Consider the following 6,000-nt stretch of genomic DNA (forward strand, 5'->3'; position numbering starts at 1 on the left):
ATACTATTCCTCCCATCCACTAAGGGTCTCATCGGTGGGTTACTCAAATTTTTATGTATTTTTGGTATCCCAAAAAGGCATGGTGTCCTAGGAGCAAGTTGTTGCAAATATATATATGTATCTTTGTCAATTCTAGCTTCAATATAAAGCTCCTCAATAAATGCCTTTACCTTCATATGCGCTCCATTCATTTCATTAATTGAAGCCTTAACATATGTTTCACTTTCTAGGATAGCATACATTCTAGAATTATAATCATCAATTGTCATTATAACCAAGCCGCCACCCTTATCTGGTTTCATAATACGGATGGGTGCTTGACACAAAAAATCAAGCAGGTCTCTTTCTTCTCTACTGATGTTATATTTATGATGTACTCTACAAGGATTAGACTTCACTAAGTTCCTAAGGTCCAATTCTGTAGCGTTTTCAAAAAGTGCTAGAAGTGGGTGCAGGGGAGGATTATACACACTACATACATACAGATCTGATTTCTCGTATGTATTTTTACCCATTAGTGCCATTAAATTAATCTTCCTAGAAAACAATTTCACATCTATTAAAGTGTTCGCTAAATCAAAAGGGCGAGATGGAACAAAGGTATACCCTTTGGACAATAACTCCACAATCTCTAAACAAATATTAGTGTCTGAATAATTAAATACTTTAAAATCTTGACTAGAATTATAAAGTACTTCACAAGCCAATGTTTCATTCGAAAATGGGTCAGTCAATGCTACCATTTCTTTCTCTTGTTCTTCGTTACTCTGTTGTTCTGTTTCGCCTGCTGGAAAGATCCCTTGTGAAAATTTTGGTGGTACTGAGCTTGATCACTATTAGCCCCCCCTGAACTGCTCGTAGGGATATTGTTTTTATTGTAGTTAGTGTTATTGGCTTGAATAAGCCTTTCACTACGCCGCAAGCCATTCTGGTCACTTTGTTCACCCACAACATAATTATTATTATTACTACAATGAGCTTCCTGAACTTGTTGGTTCTCGTTGACAGTTGTAACAGCTCTACTAACATTAAGGTTACCAGAAACAGTCAGAATTCCTTGCACTCATGGGGGCTTAGGGTAAGCATTGCTCTCCTTATAGTCTCTAACGTCACGTGCAATCTTCTTTACTTTCGTATTACTAATTTTCACCATATGCTCATCAATGCTAGAGAAACATCTTTCATAGTCAAAACGATATCTCACAAAATTGATATCATTTTTGATAGAAAAATCTATTTCCTCAATTTCTAGCAATAACGTGTCCACTAAAAGTTGGTAGTGGACACATAACAAGTCAAGCAACTCTAGTCCATGCTTATCGAACATTGCTATCAGAGCATCATGAAAGGGAGATCCTTCCCTAAGCCCCGTAGGGAACTGCCACTGTCTTAGACCCTTTGTTACAATCTTTAAATTCAAACACTCACGAAAGTACGCTATCTCCAGTTGCAATTTGCGTACTTTAAACAACTTTTCATCAAACTCATTTAGTTTAGAAGAAAGGTCAGCGCTTACCTCCTGGTCTGGAGCATTAACTGTATTTAATAAACCATTACTAAAAACAAAAGGTCTGTTAATCCACGTATTAAGACTCGCAACAGCCGTTAATGCTGCCGCTGATGCTGGTACTCGATTCTGATTACTATTCCTTCTTTCCGAGATGTCTTGATTAGGAGTAGCCTGATTAGGACCCACATGAGAAGCCGCAACCGCAGCTGCTCCCATTCCTTCCATTCTCCGAACCCCAGCAATTAATGGTTCCTCTTCTGGACTGAAATTAGCAGTACCATGTGTTAAAATGTTCCCATTATTACCGTTAGCATACTGTGAACCAGTCCGTTGGTTAGTAACTTCCTCGAATTTCTGAGATAAAGAGTCAACTTTCTGTGTTAACAGCCCTATTAGGACCGTTAAATTTCCGTCACCACCAGAGTGTTCAGATACTGAAGTCAGACTATTCGGTAATACTGGCTCCATGAAAATACGAATAAACAAACTAATAAGAAGCACAAACTTCTCCGAAGCCACTAAAAAGCCAGCAAATACCACCATCCAACAAAATATATGCAAAATATGCAAACAAATGTAATTTATTCAAAACTGAAGTGCGAATTATTACATACACTTTTCGTCGGAGCTCCTGCCCCAACTTCCTCAGACAAACACTAACCAACAGTTGAATTACCATATATATGTTAATTACACCAATTATCCTATTAATTCAAATTTTATAATTTTAAAATTTTAAGGTGACAATATGCTTTATAAAAAATTCAATCGCAAAGTGCTATTATCTGTATTACATATTTGGTATTACATATTTGGTATATAAACATTACATTTTCTCCAAATTCTCTTTAAAATCAATTATTTCCTCAATGCAAAATTCGGAAACATAATAAAACCTATTCACAAATTATGCCTGTATGTATATAATACGTGATAACTATAATACAAGTATATATATAAAATCAACATTGTAAATACAAAAACATCATAAAAATAAGATTCAAATAAAACAATTTTATTTGCATACTGCGTCCTACACTAATAAACAATACCTATTAAATGTATTGGTGAGGGCGGCCCGAATGACCACCATAGAAAAGGAATTTCATGAAGAGTGTGATACTATGCTAAGTTTTTTCACACAAAGGGGCTACCCTATGGATTTCCTAATGGAAATTTTAACAGAAGTGAGAGCTAAGAGACTAAGAGGTGACTATGTTCCTATTTTGAGTAATATCCAAGGGAATAATATTGATATTCCAGTTACAAAGGTGAGGTCAGATATAGTCCATGGATGCAATTTCCTTTGTACATACAGTTTGGACTCTAATTATATATCGAATATAGTGATGAAGAACTGGGACTATCTTATTAATGATAGTTTCTTTAGGGAACTCCTCCCGGATAAGCCTAAAATAATTTTTAGACGGGGCAATAACCTCAAGGAAATATTGCAGAGGAAAAGAAATCCTTTCACAACTAAGGTAGGGATGTACAAGTGCCTTATGTGTAGATGCTGTAAATATATAGATGAAGGGATTAAGTTTACTATAAACAATAAGCATTATAGATCAGAACTAAAATATAATTGTAATAGTAGGCAAGTGGTCTATTTAGCTAAATGCACCCAATGCCAAGCATTCTACATCGGAAAGACCAATAGAAAACTATGTGAAAGGATAAAAGAGCATATTTATAACATAAATGGGAGGAAAATTGAAAATGCTTTGGCTAAGCATGCCTTTGATTTTCCAGGGCATAGTTTTAAGTTCAGGGTTATTGACCAGTTGGTTACTAATGGAAGAGGGGGTCATGATGCTTTGAAATTAGAAAGAAAGGAGCTCATTTGGCAGCTCAGGACTACGTGTAGAATACCTGGTATTAATGAAATGTGTGCCCTCAAGTGTATTTTACGGCTAAAAAATCTAGAGAGGTAACATATTATATAGTGTAAATATAGCATTTTTCATGTATGGTAATAAATATATATATTTTTTAAAAGTTCAAATATATGTAATTATGTAATTCCATTTATTTAATTTTATGCATATGTATTTATTTGTAATTACATATCTGTAATTACAATTTTTTCTGAATTTTTTATATATTCATAGTTTAGATACATTTATGAATAAGAAGTTTGTTACCCACGTTTAAATGAAAGTTTCTCTTGATAATATTCAATACCTAGTTTAAGAAATGTTACATTTAATAGGTATTGTTTATTAGTGTAGGACGCAGTATGCAAATAAAATTGTTTTATTTGAATCGTATTTTTATGATGTTTTTGTATTTACAATGTTGATTTTATATATATACTTGTATTATAGTTATCACGTATTATATACATACAGACATAATTTGTGAATAGGTTTTATTATGTTTCCGAATTTTGCATTGAGTAAATAATTGATTTTAAAGAGAATTTGGAGAAAATGTAATGTTTATATACCAAATATGTAATACCAAATATGTAATACAGATAATAGCATTTTGTGATTGAATTTTTTATAAAGCATATTGTCACTTTAAAATTTTAAAATTATAAAATTTGAATTAATAGGATAATTGATGTAATTAACATATATATGGTAATTCAACTGTTGGTTAGTGTTTGTCTGAGGAAGTTGGGGCAGGAGCTCCGACGAAAAGTGTATGTAATAATTCGCACTTCAGTTTTGAATAAATTACGTTTGTTTGCATATTTTGCATATATTTTGTTGGATGGTGGTATTTGCTGGCTTTTTAGTGGCTTCGGAGAAGATTGCACGGACAATGTTGGGATTTGCAACATACCCCATTTGTATGTGTAAGCTATGCAAATGATGTAATTTACGCGATACATGAAACAGTAAGCTGTCTATGCAAGAGCAGAGTTACGTGCAGAAATGTACCAGGATGTTATGCTACTAACGTTTTGCACGTTGCTAAATGGAGCAATGACAGCTGCAAATATAGTATGAATACAGTCAAAGAAGCATGCCAATGTCCAAGTCCAAGGCCAGTGGCGGCTTTGTCCATTGGATATCAATGAACCAGTTGTTGTCCTCCCCCGATCCCTGGTGTGGAAGCATAGCGCAGCTCTACGAGAACGCGCTGCGCTTCAAAACAAGACATATGGATAATATACATACAAAATGTAGGTTTATCTAGATGTTAGTACACCATGCAGATGAATGGCAAGCTGGAGACAACATGGCTACTGCGTACTGGTACCTATGTGTGGAAGAGCTCTGTCAGAGATGTAACGAAGCATTTGTAGGCAATGTGTGGCAAGTGAGGCTGAGGATAGCGAATCACAACATGTCATGCCATATGGGCCAAGCCTCTACAGTGTAGTGTAGGTTAAGGGGGCTATTAGAGTAGAAGATAGGTGACAACAGGAGTGTGTATGTACAAAACACTGTAACCTCACCGGAGCAGTGTCACATGTGTGCTGTCAGTACTCAGTGGAAGAGGCGTGTCATGAGCTATCCTATGGAACGTCAGGAGATTGACGGCATACACCATGGATACCACCGATGTGACCTGCAAACCTGCCCACAGTGTGTCTGCTCCCGTGAGCCCCAGTAAGCTTGTGTAATCATGTTTGTGTGCATGTTAGCCCGTGTGCAGGTGTGGAAGAACAAGTAAGCTAGTGTACGAATGGTGAAGCCCGTGTAATGTCGTGTATGCATTTGTAAGCAGGTATACATGTGTACTACACACATCACACACGTACTGCACACACAGACACACATGCTGCCAATACTACACACATCAGTGAAATGGCACATGGATGGAGACTACATCATCAGAGGTAACAGTGCTGTAAACTATGCCACAGTGATGGTCATAGCTGCAATGCATCATGCCTGCTGAAGTACACCTGGAAGTAACACACTGTGTGTTAACAGCATGCTAACATCAATACAGTGGAATAAAGCCACTGTGTGCAGCAGCGCCAGGTTAGTCAGAGCCTGCATCAATGTTACACATCAAAGGTGGTGGCACAGGTGACATCATATGCACAGGATGTATTGTTAACATGTCCAGAGCTGTCATAGAGCCATCCAATGTACACATATGTGTGTGTGTGTGAGGGACAACTGTTATTGCATGGCCCAATGGTGGTGCAATGGGTGTGTGTATGTGATAGCTGTAGCTGTTTGTGGTAAGTGTGTGTGTCTGCATATACACAGGTACAGCATGTGTCAGCCATATACAGAAGGTTGTGGGACAGTCACAGACCGTACCTGCCAGGCTGTAGATATCCCCATTACTGGCCATGGACACCCCTCCATGCATCCAACACAACCCAGTCCTGCACCTGTCAATGTCTACACATACAGTCCTGGGATCTGTACCACAACCTGTGGATAAACATGCATCTGTAATTTTAACCTGGGGTGCATAGAAGTGAAAGCTACTACAGACGGATAAGAGCCACGCTCACACTCCAATGTAATAACCACTGCTGACTGTTGCCGAGATCTGCATACGACCAGTCA

This window comes from Protopterus annectens, chromosome 1.part1 (assembly GCF_019279795.1).
Source record: "Protopterus annectens isolate FY-2018-M chromosome 1.part1, PAN1.0, whole genome shotgun sequence".
Classification (NCBI taxonomy): domain Eukaryota; kingdom Metazoa; phylum Chordata; order Ceratodontiformes; family Protopteridae; genus Protopterus; species Protopterus annectens.